The 17851-nt window shown below is 49.7% G+C and overlaps 1 protein-coding gene across 1 annotated transcript in view; it reads left to right on the forward strand.

The window, feature by feature from the left end:
* The window catches only part of yjefn3 (YjeF N-terminal domain containing 3), a 190259-nt gene that overhangs the window by 145965 nt on the left and 26443 nt on the right, over positions 1 to 17851 (forward strand). The window lies entirely within an intron of this gene.

Below are 17851 nucleotides of genomic sequence, written 5' to 3' on the forward strand. Positions count from 1 at the left end.
TCTGCTGCCCTTGTCTTAAAATTCTCGGAGATTTTGGAATATTCTTGGGAGGTTTCGTCACATGATCTTCGACCTCCAACTGCTCCACCTCCCATCTCCAGTATTCGTGTGTCTAATAAATAATATTTTTGAAAATTCGAAACATAACATCCTTATGATTTTCCTCCTGGGAATTGGGCCCAACAACCAGAAATTTAGCTTCAATTTCTGGGGACTCCATGTCAATCCTGGAGAATTGTCAACTGCTAATTCTTACTCTTTTAACAACATATATTTAAAATCCATCCTTAAGGTTACAAAGCTGATGCACAGAGTGGACTGGGCAAACCCTTAGTCCATCTCATTGCTTGCTCCAAAAACCAATCCAAATTCAAATTGAATCCAATTCATGGTTTTCACAAGAGAGACATATGCAATCCAAGCTGACACAAAAAGGCATTGCCCCTCATCTTGGGTTTCATCTGACTATTGATCTTAGCCAAAAGGCCGAGAAGCGATTGCTAATTCTTTTTTTAAAAATAAATTTAGAGTACCCAATTCATTTTTTCCAATAAAGGGGCAATTTAGCGTGGCCAATCCACCTAGCCTGCACATCTTTTGGGTTGTGGGGGGCGAAACCCACGCAAACACGGGGAGAATGTGCAAACTCCACACGGACAGTGACCCAGAGCCGGGATCGAACCTGGGACCTCGGCGCCGTGAGACAGCAGGGCTATCCAATGCGCCATCGTGCCGCCCTGCGATTGTTCATTCTTACTCGTCCAAATCCTTGGTGTGCAGGAGCCTGTCTAATTTTCTGCCGGGCCACTGGTCCCACTAGCAGGACGGTGGGTAGCCAGAGGATACAGATTTAAGATAATTGGTAAAAGAACCAAGAGTGAAATATGGAGAATTTATTTTTCGAAGCATTGCGTTGTTGTCATCTGGAATGTGCTGCCTGAAAGGAGATTTCCTGCAGGGGGTGGGGGTGGCGGGGGGAGGGGGGTGTTGGCTTGCCGTGGAAATCTCCGTTCACGTCAGCGGGATCGGAAGATCCTGAAGCGCTGGAAAATTCCCGCCAGAGCCTTGAAGAGAAACATTCAGCAGGATTCTGGGGAAATGAGCAGGAGGAGTGGTACTGATTGGATCGCTCTTCTCCAAGAGTTGGCACAGAGGAGGATCGAACCTGGGACCTCGGCGCCGTGAGGCAGCAGCGCTAACCACTGTGCCACCATGCTGCCTCAAGTGGCATATATTTTAAGACCTTTCTCTGATAGTTAGAAAATTATTAATATTGTTGCTATTCTAAGATGTTCTCATTACCTTGATCAATGTTGGTCATTTATTCTTTGCAGTCACTCAAACTAAGGTTTCTTAATATAATTTAATGGCACGATTTATAAAAAATGGGAACCAAGTCCTTTAGCGAGTGCGTTTAGCTGTGTGTTTCCCGGTGTTGGCAGCACCGCGAAATACAGGGCTATAAAACGCGACTCGCGTTTGATGAAGGGCCTCAACAGACAACACGCAGCCAAGGCCGCACCTAAGCCCCATTTTGTCACTGAGGAGCTCCACTCACTGGAACTCCTCAGTGTAGCGGGAGATCAGGACCCATTTTTAAATAGCATGCCAATCTCCAATAATAAAAGCAAATTACTGCAGATGCTGGAATCTGAAACGAAAGAGAAAATGCTGGAAAATCCCAGCAAGACTGGCAGCATCTGTAGGGAGGGAGAAGAGCTAACGTTTCGAGTCCGATGACTCTTTTGCTGAGATTTTCCAGCATTTTCTCTTTCGTCCCAATCTCCACCCTGCCAAGTTAGCAATGCCAGTGTGCCTGGTAGCACCAGCAGTGCCAGGGTGCCACCCTGCCAAAGGGCATGCACATGGGGGCCTCTGATCCCCTGGGAGATCCAAACATGTGCCATTCCATCTGGAACAGCACTCACCCAAGGTCTCCAAGGCAAAGAAGATTGATCCCACGCCTTGGGTAACTCGGGAATCTGCACATTAAAGTGAGACTAGCTGCCTTGCTGTAATAAGCAGATTTGCTACAAAGTGCTCCCGCCCACAATTGGCGGGATTTACAATGCAACGTCTCGCGAGATTGAGTTAGATCTGGCGAGGCGCTGCGAGCAGGATAGATCCCGGGAGCGGGGTCTCCCAGCTCTGATTGGCCGTGCTGCGTCTCGGCTGCTTTCCAGGCACATCGTGGCCATAAATTCATGCCCAATATCTAAAGGGGTGTTGGATTTCACTGAGAATTTTAATTATCTTGAACAAATCAGGAGAAGAGGTCAGTGAATTGATATGATGCCGAGAGAGACACCGGTTAGATTTCGACACACTGAAACTAGTCATTTAGTCCATTGTGCATGCCAATTCTTTAATGGCACTTTTCCACGGATTCCACTACCCCTCATTCTTTCCCATGCCTCTTAAATTCGGCCTTTTCAAGTATTTATCCAGCATCCTATTGAAAGTTCCCATTGAATCTGCTTCCACCCTCCTTTCAGGCAGCGCAAACCTTTTAGTAACAACTGGCTGCAAAATAAATTCTCCCCATCTCCCTCCCTGCTCTTTTGGTAATTACCTTAAATCTGTTACTGACCCTTCTGCAAGTGGAAACACTTGCAGAATGGTCATAAGAACATAAGAACATAAGAACTAGAAGCAGGAGTAGGCCATCTGGCTCCTCGAGCCTGTCCAACGTTGTCTACCTCATACGCTGCAGGAAAGGATGTCCCGAAGCGTGGTACATTGGCGAGACCATGCAGACGCTGCGACAATGAATGAACGGATATCGTGCGACAATCACCGGGCAGGAATGTTCCCTTCCAGTCGGGGAACACTTCAGCATTCAAGGCCATACAGCCTCTGATCTCCAGGTAAGCGTTCTCCAAGGCGGCCTTCAGGACGCGCGACAACGCAGAATCGCCGAGCAGAAGCTTATAGTCAAGTTCCGCACACATGAGTGCGGCCTCAACCGGGACCTGGGATTCATGTCGCATTACATTCATCCCCCACCATCTGGCCTGCGAAATCCTACCAACTGTCCTGGCTTGACACAATTCACACCTCTTTAGCCTGGGGTTACCCCATCTCTGGATCTGTAAAGATTTAATCACCTGCTAATGCTCGCATTCCAAGCATTGTCTGGCATCTTTGAATCTGTCTATATATATGTTTCTGGAACATACCCCTTCATGCACCTGAGGAAGGAGCAGCGCTCCGAAAGCTAGTGACATCGAAACAAACCTGTTGGACTTTAACCTGGTGTTGTAAGACTTCGTACTGTGCTCACCCCAGTCCAACGCCGGCATCTCCACATCATGACCATTCAATAAGATCATGCCTGATCTTTTGTGGACTCAGCTCCACTTTCCGGCCTGAGTACCATAACCCTTAACCCCTTTATTCTTCAAAAAACTATCTATCTTTATCTTAAAACATTTAATGAAGGAGCCTCTACTGCTTCACTGGGCAAGGAATTCCATAGATTCACAACCCTTTGGGTGAAGAAGTTCCTCCTAAACTCAGTCCTAACAGTCAGTAACAGATTTAAGGTAATATTTACTCTATCAGAATTCCTCTTTACTTTAAGTCTCAACTCTATTCTAAGGAGAACAATCCCAAATCTGTCAGTATAACTGAAGTCCCTCAGACTTGATACCGAGTAAGTTTCCTCGTCCTTAATAAACTGCAGTGCCCAGAATTGGATTCAACATTCCAGCTGAGACCTTATCAGTGCTTTATAAAAGTTCAGCACAATTGCCTCACTTTTGGGCTGATGGCTCTGCTTATCAAGCCCAGGTTCCTGTGCTTTTTAAAGCCTTGTCAAATTGCCTCACTATACTGTCCATCGAATTGGAATGCAGTTCCACGACCACTATTAACCTTCCGTGGCAACTGGAAGTAACAGACTGAGCAATTTCATTCAGAAAGTCCACATGGAGAGATTAGGTCAGAAGTTGAAAATTTCACATGGGTGCAATAGAGGATGTTCTTTTGAGGTTGAAATTGAGATGTATTGTTACACAGCATAGAGGGAGCTTTACTCTGTATCTAACCCCGTGCTGTACCTGTCCTGGGAGTGTTTGATGGGGACAGTCTAGTGGGAGCTTTACTCTGTATCTAACCCCATACTATACCTTCCCTGGGAGTGTTTGATGGGGGACACTGTAGAGGGAGCTTTACTCTATATCTAACCCCTTGCTGTACCTGTCCTGGGAGAGTTTGATGGGGACAGTGTAGAGGGAGCTTTACTCTGTATCTAACCCCATACTATACCTTCCCTGGGAGTGTTTGATGGGGGACAGTGTAGAGAGAGCTTTACTCTGTATCTAACCCCGTGCTGTACCTGTCCTAGGTGTGTTTGATGGGAACAGTCTAGTGGGAGCTTTACTCTGTATCTAACCCCATACTATACCTTCCCTGGGAGTGTTTGATGGGGGACACTGTAGAGGGAGCTTTACTCTATATCTAACCCCTTGCTGTACCTGTCCTGGGAGAGTTTGATGGGGACAGTGTAGAGGGAGCTTTACTCTGTATCTAACCCGGTGCTGTACCTTCCCTGGGAGTGTTTGATGGGGACAGTGTAGAGGGAGCTTTACTCTGTATCTAACCCCGTGCTTGTCCTGTCCTGGGAGAGTTTGATGGGGACAGTGTAGAGAGAGTTTTACTCTGTATCTAACCCCGTGCTGTACCTTCCCTGGGAGTGTTTGATGGGGACAGTGTCGAGAAAGTTTTACTCTGTATCTAACCCAGCACTATACCTTCCCTGGGAGTGTTTGATGGGGACAGTCTAGTGGGAACTTTACTCTGTATCTAACCCCATTTTATACCTTCCCTGGGAGTGTTTGATGGGGATAGTGTAGAGGGGGCTTTACTCTGTATCTAACCCTGTGCTGTATCTGCCCTGGGAGAGTTTGATGGGGACAGTTTAGAGGGAGCTTTACTCTGTATCTAACCGAGCTGTACCTGTCCTGGGAGTGTTTGACGGGGACAGTGTAGAGGAAGCTTTACTCTGTATCCAGTGGGTTGGATTTGTGCAGCGAGGTACCTGTAAAGGGTTAATGCCTGGAATTGTTGACAGAGGAACATCCCACCTTCCCGGTACCCCGCAGACTGGTCTGAACCCGTAACTTTGTGATACACGGCAACGATTGATCTTGACCCTGGGCCCCAGTCTTAAATCCCTCTCCAAAAATCTCGCCCACCTTCAGAGGCTCAAATAATAACATAGCCACTAAATTGTAAAATGAAACAAAGGGTTGGAATAGTCGGAGGTCTGAGTTTAATGTGCGTTAAATCTGGTGAATGAATTCCAAGGGCAGACTTCAGAGAACTAAAGTCTCATTATTAGAGCTCCTGGCCTTCTACGTTGATAGACTATCGGTCAGAGCAAGGCAAGGATAAAACAATTCAAAAGAAAAGTCCATCAGTTTGCTGCCACACTTGTTAAATATATTACCGGACCTATAATAATCCGTGGAATTTGGGAATATTTGCAGTCTCATGTGGAAAAGTCATTAGGTCAGGCTCGTCTCACACTAAAGATCCTTCCTCATGTTCAGTTGACTAATCTGAGCTTTATTGAAACGGGACCTTTGTTAAAACTTTGGGGCAAAATGGGGGGCAGAAACTGGCACAGGTCTCCAGGTGGTTTGTGCTGGTGTCAAGAATGCAGACCGAGATTATTTAAAAGGCTGCATCTCTTATCTAAAGCGACCCCTGCATCATGTTCTCTGAAGTCTGCCCTTGTAATTCATTCACCAGATTTTACGCACATTAAACTCAGACCTCCGACTATTCCAATCCTTGTGTTTCATTGTATAATTTAGTGGTTATGTTGTCATCATTTGAGCCTCTGAAGGTGGGCGAGATTTTTGGCGAGGAATTTAAGACTGGGGCCCGGGGGGCAAGATCTATCGCTGCCGAGCATGGCACAGTCACGGGTCCAGACCAGTCTGCGTGGTACCGGGAAGGGGGGATCTTCCGCTCTCAACACCCACCCCCCGCTCTGCGCATCCCGTTGTCGATGGTGATTTTCGTGCTGTGCGTGTTCATCGTAGAGGTAGAGGATGGTGTGTTTCAGAATCAACATTTTGAGGGAGTGGAATCTCCTCCTCAATTGATAAAAGATGTCCAGCAAACTATACGGGAGATCGCAAGGCAATGTACATGGGGTTTGTAGCACTTGCAGATGAAGCTTAGTCTTATATCACCCCACTTCTCACTGTACATGGACATGGAGGGAGAGCTGTAATTTAAACACATAATCCAGGCTGACACTGGCAGTGGATGACTGAGGGGGTTCTGTACTGTCAGAGCTGCTGTCCCTTTGTGAGACTTTAGACCAAAACCCTCTCTATTCTGCCAGGTTGAGGTAAGAGTTCCCACGGGCACTATCTGAAGAGGAGCAGGGGGAGTTCTTCCCAGTGACATGTTCACTGTTTGTCCCTCGACCAACGTCACTAAACGAGATTCGCTCATGGCTCTTTCTGTGCAGCGGGCATCGATTGGCTGTCCATTCCAATGGTGTGCCTCATAATTGTGACAAATACTTCAAAAGTACCTCACTGGGTATAAAACACTTTGGGATTGAGGTGGTGAAAGGTGCTATAGAAATGCACATTTTTTTTACTCCTGGCATAGTGAGTGCGTGTAACCTCCCTGAAGCAGCAGTGGACTGACTGCGAGCTGGGAGATGTTGCTGATGTCTCCCGTTGTAGCCTGAGAGAAGCTTTGACAATGCTGCAACAATCCACGTTTGTGACACCACCCTGGGTCTGAAGCAGCCGCAGGCTCCCCTTACACCTCAAAAGGAGCAACAATGCCATGTACTAAAAGGCAAATGAATAAAACTTGCAGCTTATTTCCCCAAGAGACAAATTACATTTACTTTTCCAATCACGCAGGCCACCTCTGCCTGGCTTCACCCCAGATATTATTTTATCAGATGTTACTTGCGACTTGTGTTCCATTGGGCTCATGGGAAGAAAACTGACCTGTGAAGCACTTATTGCAAGTATTTAGTTTCCTTATGGTTGCAATGGGGGGTCACTCTCGCTCCTGGGTCGGACGGTTGTCGGTTCAAGTTGACTCCGGAGTCTTGAGCACACAATTCCAGGCTGACACTCCCAGTGCAGAGGTCAGAGGGAGTGCCACACCATCAGACAGGACATCTTTCAGATGAGATACTGAACTGAGGCACTGCCAGTCCTCTCACACGACCATAGAATTCCCACTTCTTCAAAGGGCATGGGAATTGCCCGTGCTGTCCTGGGATTAATGTTGAATCCCTCAACCAACATCACCGAGACGCAGATTATCTGGTCAGTGTTTGTTTCAGTGCACAACTGGCTGCTCCATTTCCGACATTGCTAACATTTGAATAATTCTAATCTCTGGGCAGGATTTTCTGCCCCCCCCCCCCCCCCCCCCGGGACACACGTCATGTTTTTGCGGAGGTGAAGGCAGCCTGCCACTGGCCGGTGGCGGGAGCTTTTGGTCCCACCGTTGTCAATGGGGTTTCCCCATTGGTCACACCCTCCACCGCCGGGAAAGCCGGGGTGTGGGCTCGCCAGCGGTGGGACTGAACGATCCCGCCAGTGGGAATGGACGGAAAATCACGACCACTGTTTCTTACCCAAATGTTCATTCTTTGTTTGAGAATCTGGTCAATGACTGTTTCGTCGTGAGGCACGAAATAGTCGCGGCCAATGTCAGTCACGCTCTCATCCCGCCACAAATCGTCAGCCCCCTTCCAGCACGACAGACTTGAGTCCTTCACAAAGTACCACCCGGTATTATTATCATAATTAGTGTCATGAGTAGGTTTACATTAACATTGCAATGAAGTAACTGTGAAAAGCCCCTAGTCGCCACATTCCGGCACCTGCTCGGGTACACTGAGAAAGAATTCAGAATGCCCAATTCACTGCAATGAAGTAACTGTGAAAAGCCCCTAGTCGCCACATTCCGGCACCTGCTCGGGTACACTGAAAGAGAATTCAGAATGCCCAAATCACCTAACAAGCATGTCTTTCGGGACTTGTGGGAGGAAACCGGAGCACCCGGAGGGAATCCACGCAGACACAGGGAGAATGTGCAGACTCCGCACAGACAGTGACCCAAGCCGGGAATCGAACCCGGGTCCCTGGCGCTGTGAAGCAACAGTGCTAACCACTGTGCTACCGTGCCGCCCATACAGAGAATGCCTCAGAGAAACATTGGTATACGAGCAAGCCATTATTTTCCCTTGTCCCCTTTTTCTTTAAGTCATTTTCTGTCTTTAGTCACTTGTGGTAAAACATTCCCTTTTCAAATAACTTTTTTCATGAAAAGGAAACTCCTGAACTCTTTATACTTCCACTTTTAATCCTAAAAAGTTGCTTTCTTGTTCTTGATGAGCGAAAATAATTCTCAAAACTTTGCACTCCTCTATTAGATTGCACATTCTTTAATCTTCTGCAGTCCCACTATTGCATCAGAATTATATCCCCCATCCCAATCTTTTCCATGATTCCAATATTCTTTCCAATTGGCTTCTCAAAACATTTAAACAGCTCATTGTTGGGGATATGAGCTTCACTGGCACTTACTGCCCTGGTATGTTCTTCAGAAGATGGTGGAGGGCTTTCTTATGGAAACACTGTAGTCTGTACAGTCACAATGCTTCCACCATGATATTAGGGGGAGGTTTCAGGATGTTGACCCAGTGGCGATAAGCGAATGGGTGGTGTGTGTCCAAGTCAAGATGGTAAGTCACTTGGAGGGAAGTTTAAAGGTGGTGATGTTCCCATGTGGCAGATGTACTCACCTTTCTGAGTGATGGCGGGCCCCAGAATTTGTAGTGACCCTTATGAACCTCAATCTCACTTTCCATCGTTTTACGTGACCTATTGATCGACCAGCACGGTAGAACGGCAGCATTGTGGTAAGCACAATTGCTTCACAGCTCCAGGGTCCCAGGTTCGATTCCCGGCTTGGGTCACTGTCTGTGCAGAGTCTGCACATTCTCCCCGTGTGTGCATGGGTTTCCTCCGGGTGCTCCGGTTTCCTCCCACAGTCCAAAGATGTGCAGGTTAGGTGGATTGGCCATGATAAATTGCCCTTAGTGTCCAAAATTGTCCTTAGTGTTGGGTGGGGTTACCGGGTTATGGGAATTGGGTGGAGGTGTGGACCTTGGGTGGGGTGCTCTTTCCAAGAGCCGGTGCAGTCTCGATGGGCCGAATGGCTTCCTTCCGCACTGTAAATTCTATCATTCAATGACCACAGCATTAACTGTGAAATAATGTTTGTGCTGCTCACTCCTGCCATTCTGAGGAAGACGACATCTCCCTGAGTAACAAGCCTGTGGAGGGAAGGCTTCTAAACTACAATCTTGTTATCTAAGATAAAAACAGTTCCCACACTTGCAAATTAGCGTGAGATTCCTGGAGGAATTGTGTCAAAAACAAACAAATTACCCTGTTGAATATTTTGAGCAAAGAATTTATTCTTAACAGCCCTTGTGTATCCAGCTGATAATTGAACACGCTGTGATACTGCCAAACATTCTGCAGACAGTGGCGGTGGGGTGGAGGTGGTAAATTGAATAGAACATTGATATAACTAGGCAGGGTATTCAAGAAAGATAAGATCAGATGGAGTGAAGGACTTTTTTCTTTTCCTTCAAAGCTTTGGTTGTATGAGGAACGCTATAGGAGCCATCACAGCATTCTGAGAGTTCGCCATGGTTTCTTCCCAACACCCCTCAAAAGGACGAGAAGCTTTTAGCGTCACGATTGATCAGAAAACTAACATGGAATCCTGAAGAAATAACATGTTTGATCAAACTTTAAACCAGCACCTCCTCCTTCAGGTACCATGCCCTAAGAGGGCGTTGGCAGCCATGGACTTCCATTGGATTGGTCAATAATGATGCTTCCCAAAGTATTGCAGTGGCTTCCCATTGCCTTTTACAGCCTGGAAACTCTCCCACTCTTACCGCCTGCTGTCAGGTATACTGGAAATATTTACAGGCTGATAATAAACGTGATTGGCCACATTGTGAACGCACCTTCTGTCATCACCAAGTCCTGAAGTGTGCCAGGTTGGCAGTGCCAGGGTACCAGGCTGGCACCAGCAGTGTCAGGGTTCCACCCCACCCAAAGGTCATGCACCTTGGGGCCTCTGGTCCTCTGGAAGACCCCCACAAGTGCTGTTCCATCTGGTCCCCATTTGTGGAGACCAGCGCTGAACATCGCTCGCGCGAGGTCTCCAAAGCGAGGGAGATTGATCCCACACCTCAGGTAACTCAGGAATCTGTACGTCAAACTGAGTCTATCTGCCTCGCTTTAATAGGGAGGGACCAGTGCTGAACGGTGCGTGCCCGAGGTCTCCAAGGTGAAGGGGATGAATCCCAAAACTTCAGGTACCTCAGGAAACTGCACATTAGAGCGAGTCCAACTGCCTTGCTCTTAATATTCAGATTTGCCAAAAAGCGATCCAGCCCAATTAACTTTGCAACATCTCACGAGATCACATTGGATCTCGCGAGGCGTTGCGTGCCCGGGAGGGGAGGGGGGGGTCTTCCGGCTTTTATCCGCCACGCTGAGCCGCGGCAATCTGCTTTTCCAGCGCAGCGCGGCCAATGGATCGCGCCCTTAGTCATTATTTGGGATTATTGCCCCCAATGATTTTGTTCCGGGAAAAGGCTCGTCAGCTGTTTAATCTTTCTTTATTTAATTCTACTTGGCCATGGGATACACATGTTGTTACTTGGATTTCTATGAAATGTGACACAGGGTGTGTAATAATTTCACAGCTTGTCCACGCAAACATTCAAATGTACAGCTACAGATCCCACTGCTCCATAATCGAGTTATGTCGGAAGAAAGCATCTTGAACTAAGTGACCCGAGGGTGTGCAGGCCTGTCACTGGTGTAAGATGAATGGACAAGTAGCACACAATGTTTTAAGTGGTGTAAATGTGAATGACGGACTAAGTAATTTCAGTGTCTGCAGTGGAACATTAAACCTTAGCTGCAAACATCTCTTACAACCCCCGGTCAGGGCTGGCAAACATACTCTACCCACGATCTTTTCACAAAACCAGACAAATTAGCTCTGTAAAATCTTTCCATTATTTCATTCTACTTGGTTAGTGGGATCCAGGTGTTGCCGCTTTGATCTCTATGAAATGTCACACTGTGGGTGGAATTTTCCATTCCGGAGGCTAAGTTGGGTGGCGGATGGGAAAGTCGGTGTGATTCCTGCTGGGCCACAGGGTGAACACGCACCATCATCTGCTTTTCAGCTCATTAATTACGCATCTGTGAGGAGCTCGGGGAATCTCGTGGCGGGAGCGGGCAGGACGTCACCTGCCCCAAAGTTACCTCATGGGGTCCAAGGTCCTGGCGCCATATTTAAATGGCACCCAGACAGACAGTCACTCGTTGCAGGCTAGGAGCTCCACATCACTCCCCTAGAGTCTGTGTGGCCTCAGCTCATACTGGAGAAGTTGGCAGATGCGAGGTTACCACATCCCGGGACATACGAGGCGCCTCCGACACTGACTTTCACTCATCGCTAGATAAGAGCACTGTCGATGATACACTCACGGTCGGGCCAAGCTCACTGTTGCAATGTTCCATGTTGCCAGCATCGTGATCTTATGGAACTCCCGCTGCCTCTTGCTGTTCAGGCCCTTGCTCCCCCTGGCCCTGTGTCACCCAGCCACAGACTCTCCTTCTCCACATCTGGGTGAGCAGCCATTACCAAAGCTGGGTCACCTTAGTGTATATGTGAACAAGTGAAGTGATATGTTCAGTAAACACGTCCTTTACAGCTTCCCCTCCATCTCAAAGCCAACAGACAAGTGCTAATCCTTTCACCTGCCATCTATCCAGACATGGCATCCCCACCTCACCTTTCCAGGTAAAGGACATCCTGGAGGACCAGAGATGGATGCTCCTCCCATTCATACATGAATGTGTTTCGAGACATTGCTCTGTGACCAGGGTAATGAGAGTCATATGCAAAAAGCCTCACATGGACACTTTTCTGCTTATCTCCACCAGTCTCGAATCTCTGTGGCTTGGCAGCATAGAAAGATTGATCACATGATCCCTCGTCAGACACGGCCATTCAACCGGGAGGCCGGTGTTTTGGAGTCGTGAGTTGGCTGCCTCCCACCAGCTGTGCCCCTTGGAGGCATCCACCTCCCTCCCTCCCTCCCTCCCTACCTCCCTCCCTATCTCCTCCCTTCACCTCTGTCTTGAGCTGCAGCTGAGGGTAAATGGACAGAAGGAATGGCAGCTCCACACATTGCTGGGATCTCGATGTTATGAGATCCCTGAATTGGGAACAAACTTGCTGCAAAGCGGCATCACCATAGAGAGGAGAGCACATGTGAGCATCTTTGACATCCAGTTGCCTCATAATTATTTTAGTTGCCCCTTTAGTTGGCCCCTTACTGGCCTTGAACTCTGCCCATCCGGATAGACCCTCCTCCTACATCAAGGGATCTGGCTGGCTAACTGCGTGGTCCAGGTCAGTTTGGGAAAATGGTGCAAGTCACTTTACAAACGCATTTCACCTTCTACCCGCCCCGTCACCCACCAACTTCCCCTATCACAATGGGCCCATGCAGTACCACCATTCCTCTGCTCGCTGCCACCCTTGAGCCTCCCCCCATTACCCTGGACCCTAATACAATCCACCTTCACAACGTTCCCTCCCTTCAGAGCTGACGCCCGCTACCGTGCCCATTCCCACCCTCGCCCTGTTCTCTCCCATTATCCGAGCCACTTGTCTTGTCCCCTCTGTGACTCACCCAATGAGACCTTCACCTACCAGCCTCATCCTGGATCTGCAACCTGATTGCAACTCACTCCCCCCTCTGACTCTCACTGTTCCCTCCTATCACCGGTGCCCTGTGTTCTCCCACCAGGACCCCACCATCGATATCAATGATCCGGCCCTCTAAGTCACTGCACCTCTCTCCCCTTCCCCCGGACACTCTCACATATCCCCCCCCACCCTTACACTGACATTTCCTTCCCCCCACCCCCTCTTCTCCGGACCTCACCCCACGCTTTCCCCTGTAAGCCCATTTACCCTGTCCAGCCCACGCCCCAGCCTTCCACCCCCCCTCCCCCCCAGGCAGCCCCCCACCACTTTCAGCCTTTGCCGGACTTCCTGTCCAGCCTTGGTGCGCAGTTTGCCATCGGCACTTAATCTGGCGAAAGTTACGCGAGGTCACCAAAACGGAAAAAGCAAACATCCAATGATCTCCAAGTTATGGCAGAGATGAAGATCGCCAGGTGCACACCTCTTATCTGCAGTCATGAAACTGAATGTTACAAATTCCCGCCAGAGGGATCTCACTTTGCAGGGGGAGCGTAATTCCAACAATGTGGCCTCCAACGAGCATGTATCAGATGCTGATTGAATGCAAACGAATCTCCCTACTTCGTTCGGACGAATATCAACCACAAAGAGGGACCAGACGAAGCGGCGCCCATGCAGGCCCCCAGGTGCCTGTCCTCTGGGCAGGCTTGTACACTGGCACTGGTATCCTGCCAAGATAGTATTTTTGCACGGTTTTGGCTTGGGGATGGTCGGGGGTCACGTTGGGGACTCGAGGAATGGCGCCCGGTCTCTCACCGCAGCGAGGAGTTCCGGCGAGCAGAGCTCCTCAGCGCAGAAAACGGGGCTAAGTGCGGCCTCGTCGGGGAGTTCCCCGCTGAGACCCCCGGTCTATCCGGATGGGCGTTAGATTGCGGGGTGCTTCTCAGCACTCCGAGCGCCAGGAAACACCCGGCTAATCTCACGCTAAGAGCCTCTGTCCCCATTCGTGTAGATCGAGCCCAGTGCCAGTGATCTGTTTCAGTGATGTTGATGAGAATTAAATATTGGCCAGGACACCAGGATAACTGTTGCTTGCCTTTGAAATAAAAGGTTTTACATTCATTCACGGGGCCTGGGCAGTGCTAGCTAGATCCACATCCTGTGAACTAATAAATATTTATTTATATTTCAAAGATAAGCAATAGAGTTATCCCTGGTGGCCTGGACAATATTTTTAAAAAATAAATTTAGAGTACCCAATTCATTTTTTCCAATTAAGGGACAATTTAGCGTGGCCAATCCACCTACCCTGCACATCTTTGAGTTGTGGGGGGCGAAACCCACGCAAACACGGGGAGAATGTGCAAACTCCACACAGACAGTGACCCAGAGCAGGGATCGAACCTGGGACCTCGACGCCGTGAGGCAGCAGGGCTAACCCACTGCGCCACTGTGCTGCCCTCGACCAATATTTAATGATGTCATGGGATCCGATGCCCACCTGAGAGGGCAGACAGGGCCTCAGTTTAACATCTCATCTTAAAGATGGTGAGCGCGGTTTGGTGAGCGCGATTTAACAAAATGGGAACAAAGTCGCATAGCGAGCACATTTAGCCGCGTGTTTTCCGGCTGCGCAGAGAAACACCTCGCTGTTTAACGCGGCCCCGGCTAGATGGGGGGCCTCAGTGGGGAACGCGGGGCGAGAACGTACATGGCCCGGCTTTTGCACTGAGGAGCTTCACTTGCCGGAATTCCTCGGTGCAGCGAGAGATCGGGACCCCATTTTTAAATGGCATCCCGATCTCTGGAACCCCCGACGTAAGCCCCCGACCTCCCCCCCCTCCCCCAATCCCAACTAACTATGAAGGAGTCCCCGGGCACCCCCCCCCGCTCTCCCCAACACCCGCGCAGGGCACCCCTGGGAGACCCCACAAGTGCCACCTGGTCCCTGTTTGTGGAGGCCAGTACTGAATGGCGCACGCCCGAGGTATTCAAGGCGAAGGTGATAAATCCCAACACCTCGGGGTGCCTCGGGAAACCTGCTGTCTCACTCTAATATGGGGATTTGGCAAAAGGTGATCCCATCCACAATGGGTGGGATTCACATTGTAACATTTCCTGAAATCACATTAGATTTCTTTATTTGTTCATAGGATGAGGGTGTCACTGGCTGGGCCATCCCTGAGGACATTTAAGAGTCAGCCACATTTCTGTGGGTCTGGAGTCACATGTAGGCTAGACGGGGTAAGGATGGCAGATTTCCTTCCCTGAAGGACATTAATGAACCAGATGGGTTTTTACGGCAATGGTTTCATCGTCACTTTTAGACTTCTAATTCCAGATGTTTATTCAATTAAAATTTCACCATCTGCCATGGCGGGATTCAAACTCAAGTCCCCGGAACATGATTCCAGGGGCGGGATTCTCCGACCCTCCGCGCCAGAATTGTGCCCGGCATGGGGGCGGAGAATAGCCGTTCACACCGGAAATCCGGCGCGACGGCGCTTCCGCGATTCTCTGCGGACCCGCCAGTCCCGCACGCGCAGTCGACCCGGCTCCGGTCGGGGGCCGTTGGAGCAGGGCCCCGCGGCGATTCTCCGCGGCCAACTGGCCGAACTCCCGCCAGCGTGGTTTACATGTGGTACCACCCGGCGGGAGCTGGGACCCGCGGACGCAATGGCGGTCCTGGTGGGGTGCGGGGAGAACCTGACTTCGGGGGGGGGGGCCTCAGCGATGGTCAGGCCGCGCTCGGGGGCCACCGATCGGCGGGCCATCGTGATCTGGGAGGGACCTACCTTCCTCCACGCGGGCCCGCTAAGTGGTTCCACCATGTCTGCAGCACCCGCGCCAAGATGGGCGCACTGTGCACATGCGCGGCCGCGCGGTCTGTACAGCAGGGCCCTGCCGGCAGCCAGAACCGCGGGACAAACGCCGGGACCCTACTAGCCCCCTAGAAAATGGAGAATCACCCCGGACTTTCGAGGAAAAAGTCCAGAGTGATTCTCGCCCCATTTTCCGACGGACGTGGAGACTTGGTCCCCAAAAGAGAGAATCCCGCCCTGGGTCTCTGGATTATTAGTCCAGCGACAATACCACTACGCCACTGCATCCCCTGAGCTTGCGAGGTGTTGCGAGCTGGGTAGTTCCTGGGAGCGGGGTTTCCCAGCTTCTATTGGCCACGGCGTGCCACGGCGCACTGCCTTTCAGGCGAAACGTAGCCATTCGATCGCGCCCGGTACCTCTGACAGTGCAGTACTCCCTCAGTACCCCACTGGGAGTATCAGCCTGGATGAAGTCTCTGAATCAACAATTCTCTAAAACAGACGCAAGAATGATTAATCATCAATGATTACACCTGGGATTCAGGTAACTACTTACCTTGATGTTTCAGAGACCCAGATGAATGTGTTTCAGTGTGTGTGTGCATATATCTCTCGCTCTAATTCCTTGGCTCTTTCTGTAATTTCTGCAAGATGCTGATAGTTCCTGAATAGGAGTTGCACACTCCCCAGGAATTAAGCGTTAACTTGCAGTCATGGAAAAAAAATTTAAATTCTTCCGTGGGATGTGGCCACCGCTGGCAAAGCCAGCATCTGTTGCCCATTTCTTAATTCCCTAGAACTGAACATTTCCGAGGGCAGTTTTTATAATCTTTATTATTGTCACAAATAGGCTTACATTAACACTGCAATGAAGTTTCTGTGAAAATTCCCCCAGTCGCCACATTCCGGCGCCTGTTCGGGTACAACAGAGGGAGAATTCAGAATGTCCAATTCACCTAACAGCGCGTCTTTCGTGACTTGTGGGAGGAAACTGGAGGAAACCCACACAGACACGGGGAGAACGTGCAACTCCGCACAGACAGTGACCCAAGCCGGGAATCGAACCCGGGTCCCTGGCGCTGTGAAGCAACAGTGCTAACCACTATACTACCGTGCAGTTAAGAGTCAACCACATCGCTGTGGGTCTGGAGTCACATGTAGGCCAGACCGGGTAAGGACGACAGATTTCCTTCCCTGTAGAGATATTAGTGAACGAGGTGGATCTTTACAAGAACTGATCTACCATTACTGAGACTAGCGTTCAATTCCAAATGTATTAATTGAACTCAAATTCCACCAGCTGCCATTTGAACCCATGACCCCAGAGTGTGAGCCTGGGCCTCTGGATTACAAATATGAGCTTCGGCCTCTTGATTACGAGTATGAACCTGGGCCTCTGGGTTCCGGGTATTAGCCTGGGCCTCTGGGTTACGGGTATTAGCCTGGGCTTGGGCCTCTGAATCACGAGCATGAGCCTTGGCCTCTGGATTACGGGTATTAGCCTGAGCCTCTGGATTACGAGTATGAGCCTGGGCCTCTGGGTTACGGGTATTAGCCTGGGCCTCTGGATTACGAGTATGAGCCTGGGCCTCTGAATTACGAGTATGAGCCTGGGCCTCTGGATTACGAGTATGAGCCTGGGCCTGGGCCTCTGGATTACGAGTATGAGCCTGGGCCTCTGAATTACGAGTATGAGCCTGGGCCTGGGCCTCTGGATTACGAGTATGAGCCTGGGCCTCTGAGTTATGAGTATGAGTCTGGGCCTCTGAATTACGAGTATGAGCCTGGGCCTCTGAATTACGAGTATGAGCCTGGGCCTCTGGATTACGAGTAGCCTGGGCCTGGGCCTCTGGATTCTGAGTATGAGCCTGGGCCTCTGAATTACGAGTATGAGCCTGGGCCTCTGAATTACGAGTATGAGCCTGGGCCTCTGGATTACGAGTACGAGCCTGGGCCTCTGGATTACAAGTCCAGTGACATTACCACCATGCCACCATCTCCTCCATCAGAAAATTTGGATTTTAAAACCTTTTCTTTGAAAACTTCTGTATAGTTAGAAAAATATTAGAGGGGACAATAGAAGGCTATGCGACCGAGAGTTATTATGAATCTACTCAGCGGGTACTGAACAGATTATTCACCTTATGATTAGCTGTGAGAAAGTGAGATGCTGTGAGGATGGAGGTGCCAGGTGATCAACAGCAGGAACA

The sequence above is a fragment of the Scyliorhinus torazame genome, chromosome 18 (assembly GCF_047496885.1).
Source record: "Scyliorhinus torazame isolate Kashiwa2021f chromosome 18, sScyTor2.1, whole genome shotgun sequence".
Classification (NCBI taxonomy): domain Eukaryota; kingdom Metazoa; phylum Chordata; class Chondrichthyes; order Carcharhiniformes; family Scyliorhinidae; genus Scyliorhinus; species Scyliorhinus torazame.